Below are 16190 nucleotides of genomic sequence, written 5' to 3'. Positions count from 1 at the left end.
AAAAAGATTCAATTCCTGTTCTGTGACACGTCACTGGGGAAGGCTGAGGTGTGCATTATAAGAAAATGCATCTTTCCTCATTACGATCGTAAGTGAAATCCTGGCAGGCGGAGGAAACATAGAATAAACTAGCCGAGCCCTTTAAACTCCACTAGTAAATTACTTTGCATGACCCATCCCCCTTATGCCATAGCTGCTGCAACCATAGCTGTAGACTCTGAGAGAAAGGACCAGAATACTGTCACAGATGAGGCCAGTCCATTTGAACTTGCAAAGAGTGCATAACAAGGGATAGAAACAACAACAACTACAAAAAGTCTATTTGGATGAATATACCCCATAGGAATATTATAAAGGCAAAGAGTAACCTATACAAAGTTATATAGGAATGAATGAATTTAATTCCAGATAACTTAACTCTGCCCTTCTATAGGGTAGAGCTTAACTCCTCCCCCACTTGAGTATGGGCCATATGTGGTAACTTGATTCCAAAGCGCAGAGTATGGAAAGAGGAAACGAAAAATAACTTTCCAGTGGAAGAATCTAGTAAACACAACCTCAGTCAGGTGATCCAAGTTAACATTATCAGTAATAAGTCATGTTTTAAGTATGAACCCTTGCTCTGATGGCATAAAAAATGGCACTTCTCTTCTGTGGTCTTTCCCTCAAAACTCCTAACTCTAGTCTCATAATGAGAAAATCCAAACTGAGAGACATTCTATAGAGTATCTGACCAATAGTCCTTAACACTGTCAAGTTCATCAAAAATAAAAAAATAAAAATAAATAAATAAAAGTCTGAGAAACTGTCACAGCCCAAGAAGAAGAGAAGACATGACAACTACAAATGATGTGGCATCGGGATGGGATCCTGGAACAGAAAAAGGAACATTAAGGATCCCTGGGTGGCGCAGCGGTTTAGCACCTGCCTTTGGCCCAGGGTGTGATCCTAGAGACCTGGGATCGAATCCCACGTCGGGCTCCCGGTGCATGGAGCCTGCTTCTCCTCTGCCTATGTCTCTGCCTCTCTCTCTCTCTCTTTCTCTCTCTCTGTGTGTGTGACTATCATAAATAAATAAAAATTAAAAAAAGAAAAAGGAACATTAGAGGAAAAACTAATGAAATCTAAATATACACTGTGAAGTTAATAGTATGTACCAATGGGGATCCCTGGGTGGCGCAGCGGTTTAGCACCTGCCTTTGGCCCAGGGTGTGATCCTAGAGACCTGGGATCGAATCCCACATCGTGCTCCCAGTGCATGGAGCCTGCTTCTCCCTCTGCCTGTGTCTCTGCCTCTCTCTCTCTCTGTGTGACTATCATAAATAAATAAAAAATTAAAAAAAAATAGTATGTACCAATGCTAGTTCCTTAGTTGTGACAAATATATCATCATAATGTTAAATGTTAGCAATAGTGGAAACCAGATGAGAGGTACGTAGGAATACTCTGTACTATCCTTGCAATTTTTGTAAATTTAAAATTATTCTAAAAATATTTAAAATAAAGGACTAGTAGGAAAATCACAAAATATTCCCAACATACCATTAAGTGTAAAAAGCAATATAACAAACATATGGCTATCTACTAATGCTGCTTTAAGTAATATTAATATTTGTCATGTCTTATTTTTTACAAGAAATATATTATGAACAGTTCAAGTCCTTTTGAACCCTTTCATCCCCTGCAAAATGTTATATTTTTACTACATATGTATGCTGTAAATAACATAGCTATACAAATGCACATTGTCTTCTGCATATTTGTGGGCATATTTAAGTACACATCCTTGTGTAGCTACATGTAGTTCTAGATGATTCATTCTAACTGCTGACTGATATTCTATTGTAAGAATATGTTATAATTCCATTTAAGATTTGGAGTTTTGTTTTTGTCTTTTGCTATTTAAAGTTGCAAGAATATTCTTGTGTATATATTTTTGAGTACATATTTGAGAATTTGTTATATATACCTGGGTTTTCGCATTTGATCACCTTGACCTGTACAACATAGCCGAATGGTTTTCCAAAGTTGTAGCTGCTAATACTCCCATAGAAATGTATGAGAGTTCCCTTTTTTTTTTTAGATTCCATATATGAGTGAAATCCTATGGCATTTGTTTTTCTCAGCCTGACTTACTTCACACAGCATAATACTCTCTATATCCATGTGCATTGTTGCAAATGGCATGATATATATTCATATATATATATTCATCTATCAGTGGACACTCAGATTGCTTCCATATTTTGGCTATTACAAATAATGAAGCAATAAACATAGGGGTGCATATTTTTTTTTAAATTAGTGTTTTCATTGGCAGGGGGGACCCAGTAGAGCAATCACTGGATCATATTTTCAATTTTTTCAGGAATTTCCATACTGTTTTCCATAGTGGTTGCACCTATTTGCATTCCCACCAATAGTGCATTAAGATTTCCTTTTCTCTATGTCCTCCCCAACACTTTTTTTTTTTTAAGATTTTATTTTTTTATTCATGAGAGACACAAAGAGTCTCTCTCTGTATGACTATCGTAAATAAATTTAAAAAAAATTTAAAAAAAAATTTATTTATTTTATTTTTTAGATTTTATTTATTTATTCATGACAGACACACACACACAGAGAGAGAGAGAGAGAGAGAGAGAGAGAGAGAGGCAGAGACACAGGCAGAGGGAGAAGCAGGCTCCATGCAGGGAGCCCAACGTGGGACTCAATCCCGGGACTCCAAGATCATGCTCTGGGCTGAAGACAGGCGCCAAACCGCTGAGCCACCCAGGGATTCCCCCCAACATTTATTTCTAGTCACTTTGATACTAGCCATTCTGACAGGTGTGAGGTGATATCTCATTGTGGTTTTGATTTGCATTTCCCTGATGATGAGTGATGTTGAACATTTTCTCATGGGTCTGTTGGCCATCTGTATGTCTTCTTTGAAAAACTGTCTATTTAGGTCTTTTGCCCATTTTTTAATTGGATTGTTTTTTGGGGTATTGAGTTTCATAAGTTCTTTATGTATTTTGAATATTAACCTCTTATTAGATATATCATTTGCAAATGACTTCTCACATTTACTAGATTGCCTTATGACTTTGTTGATGGTTTTCTTTGCTGTGCAAAAATTTTTTATTTTGGTGCAGTCCAAATAGTTTATTTTTGCTTTTATTTCCCTTGCCATAAATGTGTTGCTAAGGGTGATGTCCAAGAGATTATTGCCTATATTTTCTTTTAGGAGTTTCATGGTTTTCGGTTTCACATTTAGATCTTTTTTTTTTTTTTAGATTTTATTTATTTATTAATGAGAAACAGATTGAGAGAGAGAGAGCTGCAGAGAGCGAAGCAGGCTCCATGCAGGGAGCCCAATGCAAGACTCGATCCCTGGTCTCCAGGATCACAACCCGGGCTGAAGTAGGCGCTAAACCGCTGAGCCACCCGGGCTGCCCTCACGTTTAGATCTTTAATCCATTTTGAGTTTATGATTGTGTACGGTGTTTTTGTTTTTTAGTTCATTATTTTGAAATTTATGATTAAGTGCATATGAACTCATAATGTATCTTTTTTTAAATATTTTATTTATTTACTCAGAGAGAGAGAGAGAGAGAGAAATAGAGAGGCAGAGACACAGGCAGAGGGAGAGGATCATGGCCTGGGCCGAAGGCAGGCGCTAAACCGCTAAGCCACCCAGGGATCCCCATAATGTATCTTTTTGATGGACTCTTCCATAAAATTATTCCGTCTTTTACTAGACTATTCCTTGTATTGTCATAGATATATAATTAATCTCTAATGTTCTTTTCAAATTAATCTTTTTGTCCTAATATTATTATATCAGCCGTTTTAAAATTAGTATTTACTGTAATATATTTTTTCATTATTTATTACCTTTCTCTCTTCCTCCTTCTTTTTGTGTGTGTGTGTGTTTAACAAGGTAAATGTGTTTGTGCACCTGGGTGGCTCAGTCTGTTAAGCGGCTGCCTTTGGCTCAGGTCATGATCCCAGGGTTCTGGGATTGAGCCCCACATCAGGCTCCCCGCTAGATGGGAAGCCTGCTTCTCCCTCTCCACCACTTGTGCTCACTTGTTCACTGTCTCTCAAATAAATGAAATCTTTTTTAAAAATGAAATGCATTTATATTTAATATGATTACTGGCATATTAAGATCTATTTCTTCCTTCTAATTGAATGCTTTCTATTTAGGAATCTTTGTCTTGCCTTTTGATGAATTCAGAGAGTGTCAGATACCTCTCTAATTTATTCTGCTGGTTTGGGAGCTACAGATTGTATTGCTATTCTTTTTGTGACTATTTTAAAAGAACTAACAAAATTTTTGCTTGAAAAAAAATAAAATTTTTGCTTGAACACAAATATCCAAACTAGCTTTAACTATTTGATTAATCTCCATCCTATTTTGCTATTATCTAGAATTTTAATTTTACCTTTATACTTTTCTTCCAAATTTTTATTTAGGGATCCCTGGGTGGCGCAGCAGTTTGGCGCCTGCCTTTGGCCCAGGGCACGATCCTGGAGACCCGGGATCGAATCCCACGTCGGGCTCCCGGTGCATGGAGCCTGCTTCTCCCTCTGCCTGTGTCTCTGCCTCTCTCTCTCTGTGTGTGACTATCATAAATAAATTAATTAATTAAAAAAAACAAATTTTTATTTAAATTCTAGTTAGTTAACATGTAATATTGGTTTCAGGAGTAAAATTTAGTGATTCATCACTTACATGTAACACCCGGTGCTCATCATAACAAGTGCCCTCCCTAATCTCCATTATCCTTTTACCCCATCCCTCCCCAATCCCCTCCATCAGCCTTCAGCTTGTTCTCTAAAGAGTCTCTTATGGTTTGCTTCCTTCTTTTTCCCCCCTTCATATAGTATTTTTTTTTCAGTATTTCTTTCCATTATGTCCAATCAAAAGTTTCTCATATTTTGAGTTTTTATTCATTTCATTTTCAGACTATTTTGCCAGGTAGTATATAGCCACTCAAACTCTTTTTTTGGCTATTGTTTATATGCTATATCTTTTTCCATCCTTTTGATCTCCACCTATTTGTGTATTTGAATCTAAATTGCGCCTCTTATAGACAGCATATAGTTAGATTATGGGTTTTTTTCTAACCCATTCTGCCAATCTCTGCCCTTTGGTGGGGGTGTTTGCTCCATTTACATTTAATGTCATTTCCCTACTTACTTTCTATATGTCATATTTTTTCCTTTTTTTAAAAGATTTTTATTTATTTATTCATGAAAGACACAGAGAGGCAGAAGACATAGGCAGAGGGAGAAGCAGGCTCCCTGCAGGGACAGCGATGCGGGACTTGATCCTGGAACTCTAGGATCACATCCTGAGCTGAAGACAGCCACTCAACTGCTGAGCCACCCAGGCGTCCCTGTCATATTTTTTCCTATTCTTCCTTTACAGCTTTCTTTTGTGTTCAATATTTTTTAGAATACTAGTTTACTTCTCTTGTCATTTTGCTTTTCTTAGTGATTGCCCTGGGGACTACAATTAACAATTTAAAGTGGGGGATGCCTGGGTGGCTCAGTGGTTGAGCATCACAATCCCAGAGTCCCAGGATTTAGTTCCACACTGGGCTCCCTACAGGGAGCCTACTTCTCTCTCTCTCTATGTCTCCGCCTTCTCTCTCTGTGTCTCTCGTGAATAAATAAAATCTTAAAAAAAATGTTTTTAAGTGATCTAGTTTGTATTAATACAATTCACTTTTAATATAGCCCTATTCCCTACTCCTTTGTTCTATTTTTTTTTTAAGATTTTACTTATTTATAAAGCTCTGCAGGACAAGCAAAAAAAAAAGATTTTACAAATTTATTTGACAGAGATGGAGAGAGAAAGAGAGCACAGCAGGAGGAGTGGTGGGCAAAGGGAGAGGGGGAGAAGCAGGCTCCCTGCTGAGCAGAGAGCCTGATGTGGAGCTGGATTCCAGGACTCTGGGATCAAGACCTGAGCCAAAGGCAGACACTTAACTGACTGAGCCACCCAGGTGCCCCTGTGCTATTATTATTATACAAATTACATCTTTAGGGGATCCCTGGGTGGCGCAGCGGTTTGGCGCCTGCCTTTGGCCCAGGGCGCGATTCTGGAGACCCCGGATCGAATCCCACATCGGGCTCCTGGTGCATGGAGCCTGCTTCTCCCTCTGCCTATGTCTCTGCCTCTCTCTCTCTCTCTGTGTGACTATCATAAAATAAATAAAAATTTAAAAAAAAAACAAAAAAAACAAATTACATCTTTATACAATATAAATCCATTAGTCATTCACACAGTCTTATAATTGCTATATGCAGTTATATATATTTTTTTATTTTTTAAAGTTAGCTCTATGCCCAATGTGGAATTTGAACTCATGACCCCTAGATCAAGAGTTGCATATTCTATTGACTAAGCCAGCCAGGCACCCTTACACTGTTATATTTTAAATCAGATAGCAGAGTTACAAATACAAACAAATTTATAATGATTTATCCTGCAGTTACTTTACCAGCGTGAATTCAAGTTACCGTCTAGCAATCTTTCTTTTCAACTTAAATGACATTTATTTCTTATAAAGCAAAAAACAAATTTAGTTTTTGTTTATGTGGGAATGTCTTGATTGCTCCTTTAGTTTTTTTTTTTTGAAGGATAGTCTTTCTGGATATAGAATTCTTGGTGACAGGTGTTTTTTCTTATAGAACTTTAAAATGTCCTTTCATCCTCCATGGTTTCTGATGAGAAGTGAGCTGTTAATTTTATTGAGGACCCTTTTTACATAATGTATTGCTTTCCTTCATGCTGCTTTCAGGGTTCTCTTTTTCTTTTGACATTTTAACCACAATGTGTCTAAATGTGGATCTCTGAGTTTTTCTTTCTTGGAGTTCACTGAACTTCTTTAATATGCAGATTAATATTTTTCAGGCATTGTTTATTCAAATATTCCTTCTGTTCCTTTCATTATCTCCTTTTCTTCTGGGACTCCCATTATGTAAATGTTTGTATGGTTCATGGTGTCCTATTGTTCTCAAAGGTTCTGTTCATTTTTATTGATTTTTTTTTTGTGCTACTCAAACCGGAAAATTTCAATTGACCTAGTTTCAAGTTTGGCAATTCTTTCTTCTGCCAGTTCATATATGAGGTTGTGCCCTCCACTGCTCCTTTTAGTGATCTTTGAGGTTCAGTTTCTGTACTTTCCAACACCAGAATTCTTTTTGAATCTTTTTTCTTTTTTTAAGATTTTATTTATTCATGTGAGACACAGAGAAAAAGAGAGGCAGAGACATGGGCAGAGGGAGAAGCAGGCTCCATGCAGGGAGCCGGATGTGGGACTTGATCCCAGATCCTGAGATCACGCCCTGGGCCAAAGGCAGACACTCAACTACTGAGCCACCCAGGCGTCCTACTTTTTGATTCTTTGTTATTATTTATATATTTTTTTAAAAAAAAGAAAAAAAAAGATTTTATTTATTTATTCATGACAGAGAGAGAGAGAAGCAGAGGGAGAAGCAGGCTCCATGCAGGGAGCCTGACATGAGACTCGATCCCAGGTCTCCAGGATCACACCCTGGGCTGAAGGTGGTGCTAAACCGCTGGTCCACTGGGGCTGCCCTATTTATATATCTTTAATGATATTCTCTAATTGATCAGACATCATTCTCATACTGTTCTTTAATCATTTAGATATGGTTTCCTTTGTTTTTTTGAACATATTTATAATAGCGGATTTAAAGTCTTTGTCCATTAAGTTCAATACCTGGACTTCCTCTGGGACAATATTTATTTATTGCTTCTTCTCCTTGTATGGGTTGTACTTTCCTATTTCTTTGAATGTCCTATAATTGCTGAAAACTGGACATGTAGTATGGCAACTCTGGAAATTAAATTGTCTTCTCTTCCCCTATCATTAGTTTTTTTTTTTTTTTCCAAATTGAAAGTGGTCATTTATTAATTTACCAGATTACAAAAATAGTCATGGTAGATACTTCAGTTCATCCTTCTAATAAACCTATTGATCTGGTCTTCCCTGTAGCCAACATCTCACCTTCTACAAAATGGGTGATCTTTTTCTTTATTCCCCCTCATGGTGAAGATAATTTAGAGGGCCATAAAGAAGTTGTTTGTTTTTTTTAAACATTTTCTGACAGTATAGATCTCATGAATCAGATCTTCCATGCAGATCAGGTCATACATACCAAGAGATGAAGCAATCAATGTATTATCTGTCAGAACAATTCACTTCTTGTTGACTTTGCCATAACTACGTTTGTAGGTCCATTCATTTGTGAGCGTCATATTTGGGTACCCCCATGCTATGTATGGTTCCACAAACCTTAGCTTGGTAACTGAAGCCTTGTTGAATTTAACAAAGATGCCATTGAAGATCTGGCAAAGGTGTAGAAACTGCAACACCTTTTGAACCTCTCGGCTCACACCACTGACACCTCTTCCTGATGACAAACGCCAATTTGGGTTCTGCACATATGAAGAAGTTGCCAGCTTTTCTTGCCATTCCAGCCATTTGAATCTCAGTTCTGTACATCTGCCTATATTCTTTGTGGTAATCTTAGCTTTTTCATAGATAAGTTTTCTCCTTGCCTTTTTCTTCCTTCCTTCCTTCCTTCCTTCCTTCCTTCCTTCCTTCCTTCCTTTTTCTTTCTTTCTTCCTTCCTTTTTTTTCTTTCTTTCTTTCTTTCTTTCTTTCTTTCTTTCTTTCTTTCTTTTTTCTCTTTCTTTCTTTCTTTCTCTTTCTTTCTTTCTTTCTTTCTTTCTTTCTTTCTTTCTTTCTTTCAGATTTTATTTATTCATTCATGAGAGACACAGAGAGAGAGAGTCAGAGACACAGGCAGAGGGAGAAGCAGGCTCCATGCAGGGAGCCCAATGTGGGACTTGATCCCAGGACTCCAGGATCATGCCCTGGGCTGAAGGCAGGCGCTAAACTGTTGAGCCACCCAGGGATCCCCAGTAATTTTATTTTTAAATGATTTCTACACCCAACATGGGGCTTAAACTCATAACCTCAAGATCAAGAGTTGCATGTTCTGGAGCACTTGCATGGCTCAGTGGTAGAGCGTCTGCCTTTGGCTCAGGGCATGATTCTTGGGTCGTGGGATTGAGTCCCACATCAGGCTCCCTCGAGGGAGCCTGCTTCTCTCTCTGCCTATGTCTCTGGCTCTCTCTGTGTGTGTCTCATGAATAAATAAAATCTTTAAAAAAAAGAGTTGCTTGTTCCACCAGCTGGGCACCCCTACAGTCTTGTTGTAAAGTCTTCTTTGTCTGGTATAATTGTTGCTACTTTGGCTTTCTTTTGACATTCATTTGCATGATAAATGTTTCTACATCCCCTCACTTTCAATCCGCAGATGTCTTTAGGTCTAAAATGAGTCTCTTGTAGGCAGTGTATTAATAGGTCTTGTTTATTTTTCCATTCTGTCACCCTATGTCTTTTGATTGGAGTGTTTCCAAGTAATTGTTGATAGATATGTATTTATTGTTACTTTATTACTCATTTTGTTTTTGTTTCTGAATATTTTTTTCTGATTCTTTCTTGTCTTTCTTCCATGGTTTGCTGGTTTTCATCAGAGTGATACTTGTATTTCTGTTTATTCTTTGCATAATTATTAGTGGTTTTTAAAAATATTTTATTTTAGAGAGAGAGAAAGAGAGCGCAATTGGCAGGGAGTGTCAGAGGGGGAGGGAGAGGGACAAGTAGACTCTGCACTGAGCATGGAACCTCATGTGGGGTTCAGTTCCAGGACCCTGAGATCATGACCTGAGCTGAAGTCAGACCCCTTAACCCATTCATTACTTCTCTCCTCTCCACGTTTTAGGTATATGGTGTTATATTTTACATGCCCTTACTTTGTGAATTCCTTGACTGATTTTTTTACAGAAATATTTATTTAAAAAAAAGAAATATTTATTTTTGCTACTTTTGTTTCCTATTTTAATACTGTAATTTATGGTCTTTCCTTTCCACTCAGAGTCCCTTTAATATTTTCTACATTACTGGTTTAGTGGTCATGAATTCCTTTAGTTTTTGTTTGTCTGTGATGCTCTTTATTTCTCCATTATGAATGATAGCCTTGATGGATAGATTATCCTTGGCTGCAGGTTTTTCCCATTCAGCACTTCAGTTATATTCCCCTCTCCTCTCTAGCTTGGAAAGTTACTGCTGAAAAATCTGCTGATAACCTATGGGCATTCCTTTATCTGTTAACTGTCTTTTGTTTAATGCTTCTAATATTTTTGACTTTATCACTACATTCTGCCATTTTAATTACAATATGTCTAGGCATATATCTGCTTCTTTGGTTTTGTTGGGGTAATCTGTGTGTCCTGGATCTGGATATCTGTTTCCTTCCCCAGATTAGGGAAGTTTTCAGCTATTATTTCTTCAAATAAATTATCTGCCTTTTTTCTTTTAAAAAAAAATTTATTTATTCATGAAAGACACACACACAGAGGAAAAGCCATAGGCAGAAAGAGAGAAGCAGGCTCCATACAGGGAAGCCCAAAGCAGGATCATGCCCTGGGGGAAGGCAGATGCTCAACTGCTGAGCCACCCAGGCATCCCTCTCTCTTCCTATTATGAATGTTACTACAACTGATGAAATCACTGAGTTCCCTAAGTCTATTCTCATTTTGCATAACTCTTTATTCTCACTTTTGTTCAGCTTGATTACTTTCCATTACTCTGTGTTCTAGGCCATTCTTTTGTTCCCCTGCTCCTTCCAGCCTGTTGTTAATTCTATCAAGTATGTTTTCCATTTCATTTACTGAGTCCTTTATCTCTGCTGTGTTATTCCTTATTTCTGTGTCAATGGTCTGACTGATGTCCTTCACTCTTTTCTCAAGTCCAGTGAGTATCCTTATGATCACTGTTTTAAATTCTCCATTGAACATGTTACTTATATCTGTTTTGCTTAAGTCTCTGGCTGTGGCCTTGTCCGGGTTCTTTAATTTGGGACAGATTCCTCTGTCTTCTCATTTTGTTTAGGTCTCCATGCCTGTTTCTGTACACTTGAAAAGTCAGCTTTGTCTCCTATTCTTGAGGGGAATGCCTTTATTTTTATTTTTTTTTTTTAAATTTTTTTAATTTTTATTTATTTATGATAGTCACATAGAATGAGAGAGAGAGAGGCAGAGACACAGGCAGAGGGAGAAGCAGGCTCCATGCACCGGGAGCCCGATGTGGGATTCGATCCCGGGTCTCCAGGATCGCGCCCTGGGCCAAAGGCAGGCGCCAAACCGCTGCGCCACCCAGGGATCCCGAGGGGAATGCCTTTATGAAGAGGTCCTGTAGCCCCTGCAGTGTAGTGTCCCCTGTTCTTGAGAGCCTGGTGCTTCCAGGAGTGGCTCCAGTGTGTGCTGTGTTCACTCTGCTGTTGTGCCTTGGCCACTTTATTGTTTAGGCTAGTTGTCTGCAGAGGTTGTCTTTGCCATTTGTGGGCTGTGTTTGGTCCCTGGCCTGAATGTGGAGTCCCAAATGTGATGTATTTTAACGTGTGCTCTGGTCTGCTTGTGAAATGAGATCTGTTGCCACAGCCAACAGAACCAAGGCCTCTCAAAATTCCTGTGTTGGGGGATCCCTGGGTGGTGCAGCGGTTTGGCGCCTGCCTTTGGCCCAGGGCGCGATCCTGGAGACCTGGGATCGAATCCCACATCAGGTTCCCGGTGCATGGAGCCTGCTTCTCCCTCTGCCTGTGTCTCTGACTCTCTTTCTCTCTCTCTGTGACTATCATAAATAAATAAAAATTTAAAAAAAATTCCTGTGTTGGGAGGTGTGGTGTGAGCAGGGGTTTTGGCTGGGCTTCTGGATGAGGGGGCTCATTGCTCTGGGACTGAGGCAAGTGTGATTGGGACGGGTGGTCCAATCAGAGGAAGGGGGGGGAATGTGGTTTGGTGTAAGCAAGTTAGGGAGCGTCAGTGCTCTGCTGGTTCTGGCAAGTAGCCCCATGCTTATTATGCAGAGTGGTGGGGGAAGAAAACAGCTCTTGCTAGTTCCTTTGTTCCCTGAGGGGTCTTTCCATGAAAGCTGCCTTTTTGAGACACATTCTGAGTTGAGCAACTGAACTCTCCACTCTGTGCCCCAGGTGCTCTCCACATTGTAAGTCCATGGGTTATTTGCTCTGATTTCTCTCCTCTGAACTCTCCCAGAGCCCAACACATTGACCTTTAAAACTCCAGGCTTGGGCACCTGGGTGGCTCAGTCGGTTAAGTGTTTGCCTTTGGCTCAGGACATGATCCCCGGATCCTGGGATTGAGCCCTGAGGCAGGCTCCCTGCCAGGGGGGAGTCGGCTTCTCCCCCTGCCCCTCCCCCTGCCTGTGCTTTCACTCTCAAATAAACATATAAAATCTTAAAAAAAAAAAAAAAAAAAAAAAGAATAAAACTCCAGGCTTAAAGTCCTGATGCTGGCAAGAATTAATGAAATTCCAAATCTCTCGCTTTCCAAGGCAATTGCTATGGGGATTCATTTTCCCTGCGTGTTCCCATGTTCAAGTTTGTCTCTCACCCTTGTCCACAACTGGGGATCCCTCCCCACCATAGTGGCCACAATCTGTTTCTCTTCCAAACTGCATCCCCACATTTCCTACCTTTTTTTTTTTTAAGATTTTATTTATTTATTCATGTGAGACAGAGACAGAGAGAGGCAGAGAGAGAAAGAAGCAGGCTCCACGCAGGGAGCCAGATGTGGGACTCGATTCCATCCTCGGTCTCCAGGATCAGGCCCTGGGCTGAAGGCGGTGCTAAACAGGTGAGCCACGGGGGCTGCCCATTCCTACCTTCTTTGATGTGGCCTTTTCTCTGCCTTTATTTGTGAAGTTTGTTCTGTCAGTCTTGATGTCAATTTCTGGAATATTTAGATGATTTGATAATTATCTAGTTGTATCTGTTGTGGGATGAGGTGAGCCTAGGGTCTCCTCTTACTCCACCACCATCTACCCCTATAGATTTTTTTTTTCTTTTTGAATATTGAACTCATAGGTCTCAGTATAGAGATACAGGAATAAATACATATACGTGTGTGAGTGCATGCATGTGTGTTTGTGGCAATGAGCAGACCTGGTGATCAGATCTTGATTTTTATTTATTTAAAACATTTTTTAAAAAGCTTAATTCCATTATAATTAGCATAAGGTGTTATATCAGTTTTAGATAAGAGACTTTTTATTTATTTATTTATTTTTTAAAGATTTTATTTATTCATTCATGAGAGACACAGAGAGAGACACAAGCAGAGGGAGAAGTAAGCTCCATGCAAGGAGACCGTCACGGGATTCGATCCTGGGACTCCAGGATCACACCCTGGGCTGAAGACAGGCGCCAAACCATTGAGCCACCCAGGGATCCCAAATAAGAGATATTTTTAAAAGAAGACTTTATTTATTCATTTGAGAGAAAGAGAGTGAGAGAAAATGAGTAGGGGGAGAGGTAGAGAGAGAGGAAGGAGCAGACTCCCCATTGAGCAGGGAACCCAACATGGAGCTCAATCCCAGGACCCTGGTATGACCTGAGCTGAAGGCAGACACTTAGCCAACTGAGCCACCCATGCATCCTGACAAGAGATTTTTTAAAACAGAAAAAACTTGAGAAGTAGGAAAATTTTAACACTAGATCTTTAGGAATGATTATTATATTTTTACATATGGCAATGGCATTGTGATTATGTAACTAAAAGACTACTTTTTTGTTTTAATTTTTATTTATTTACGATAGAGAGAGAGAGAGAGAGAGGCAGAGACATAGGCAGAGGGAGAAGCAGGCTCCATGCACCGGGAGCCCGACGTGGGATTCAATCCCGCGTCTCCAGGATCGTGCCCTGAGCCAAAGGCAGGCACCAAACCGCTGCGCCACCCAGGGATCCCCTAAAAGACTACTTTTTAAGGGAAAAACATACACAAATATTTATGGGTGAAATGGTATGCCTGAGATTTGCTTCATAAAAACCCATTGGAAGGTGGGGTGGGAAGAAAGTAGAGGTATATATGAAATAACATTGGCTAAAATTATAATAATAGAAGTTGGGTGATGAGAATATGCAAGTTAATCATACTATTCTATTTTTGTATATATTAAAAATGTTCCCATATCCAAACATTTTTAAGCACAAAAAAACATTATTTCTGCATAAGTCCATTGCTTTGTAATTTTATCTTGTTCTATTTTACCTAATATTGATGCATATGTAAGATAAAGGACACTTCAAAACATGAACCTGCAGAACAAACTTTACTGAAAGTCTCATAATTATAATGGCTGAGAACTTAGAAATATTATCTACCCAGAAGTCCAAGAGAATCAACTAAAATACCATCATTCATTTATTCATCCAAACATTGGGTTAATGTAACATGTTAGGCACTGTTCATCCTCTCATAGAGCTTACAGTGTAGTTTTATCAGACTTATGAAAAAAATGTTTAAAGTGGCTTACGATTAAGGTCAACGTATAAAAATAAATAACTTTCCTGTATTAGAGCAATAGTGAATTGAAAAAAAAATCCATTCACAGTTACAGCAAAACATAAGTAGGCACAAACCCAACAAGACATTTATAATACTTGAATGAAGAAAATTGTAAAAGCTAACCGAATGTTCTAAAAGAAGATGTAAGTGGAAAGAAATATATAAATATAAATACTGGGATCCCTGGGTGGCGCAGCGGTTTGGCGCCTGCCTTTGGCTCAGGGCGCGATCCTGGAGACCCAGGATCGAATCCCATATCGGGTTCCCGGTGCATGGAGCCTGCTTCTCCCTCTGCTTATGTCTCTGCCTCTCTCTCTCTCTCTCTGTGACTATCGTAAATAAATAAATTTAAAAAAATAAAAAAATAAATATAAATACTATGAAAACCAGTATAATTTTTATTAAAATCTTATTGTAATTTTCTAAATTGTAACTTGAGAAGTTAGTCCTAAAGTTTCAGTAGAAGATAAAATGTTCAGGGCACCTGAATGGCTCAGTTGCTTAAGCATCTGCCTTTGGCTCAGGTCATGATTCCAGGGTCCTGGGATTGAGCCCTACATCAGGTTCCCTGCTCAGGGGGGATCCTGCTTCTCCCTGCCACCCCCACTGCTTGTGCTTGCTCCCTCCCTCTCTTGGTCAAATGAATAAAATCTTAAAAAAAAAAAAAAAGATAAAATATTCAAGGAAAGTAAAGAAAAATTAAACGTAGAAAATTTAAAAGGAGAATTTGCCTGAACAGAGATCAAAGCATACTAAAAAGCTACAAGCCTCAAAACCAAAAGTCACTTCTCCCCAAATTTCCTGTTTAAGTGCAATATAATATCCATAGAAACCTCAATAGAATTTTAAAACAAAATTTGTTAGGTGATTCTAAAATTCCTGTTAAAGAAAAAAATCACAAGGATAGCCAGACATTTTGACAAATAACAACCATGGAAGCAATTTACCCTTTCAAGCAACAAAATATACTAAAAGTTACAGGACTTAAAATGAGGTGTTATTTTTATTTTTATTTTTTGTTATTTTTATTTTTTAAGATTTTATTTGTGAGAGAACACACACACACACAGAGAGACAGAGAGAGAGAGAGAGAGAGAGAGAGAGAGAGAGAGAGAGGCAGAGACATAGGCAGAGGGAGAAGCAGGCTCCATGCAGGGAGCCCGACGTGGGACTCGCTCCCAGGACTCCAGGATCACACCCTGGGCCAAAGGCAGGTGCCAAACCGCTGAGCCACCCAGGCGTCCCAAATGGGGTGTTATTAATGAAGGAATAGGATAAAAGGAATTTGATAAAGCTTGAAGAAACAGACTAATGCATAACTGGGAATTTCCTTTATGATAAAAGTGGCATCTTAAGGGAGAAATCTCAAGTATTTAGAAATGTCCACTACTGGACATTTAAAATAGGCAACTGGCTTCCCTCTACTTTCCAACCTCTTTTCAACCCTGTATTATCCACGCTCCTATTCGTAGTCTATTAAATTAATCTGGTAATGTTTACCAGTAACTGCCAAATTGTCAAAGCCAATGGACTCTTCATTCCTCTCATTTATGCGGCATTTATCTGCAACACTCTACATGTTAACATTTTCTTCTTTAACATCCCTTTCTCCTACTTCTCTTGTTGGAACATTTAATGCCAGTAGTGTTTGAGAACTTTTCCTCTTTTATATTTTCTAAGAATTGTTTGTATTTGAAAACATTTCTAAGTGAAAAGAATTATACCTGTATA

The sequence above is a fragment of the Nyctereutes procyonoides genome, unplaced genomic scaffold (assembly GCF_905146905.1).
Source record: "Nyctereutes procyonoides isolate TBG_1078 unplaced genomic scaffold, NYPRO_anot_genome, whole genome shotgun sequence".
NCBI lineage: Eukaryota > Metazoa > Chordata > Mammalia > Carnivora > Canidae > Nyctereutes > Nyctereutes procyonoides.
Note: the sequence above shows the minus strand (reverse complement) of the source record.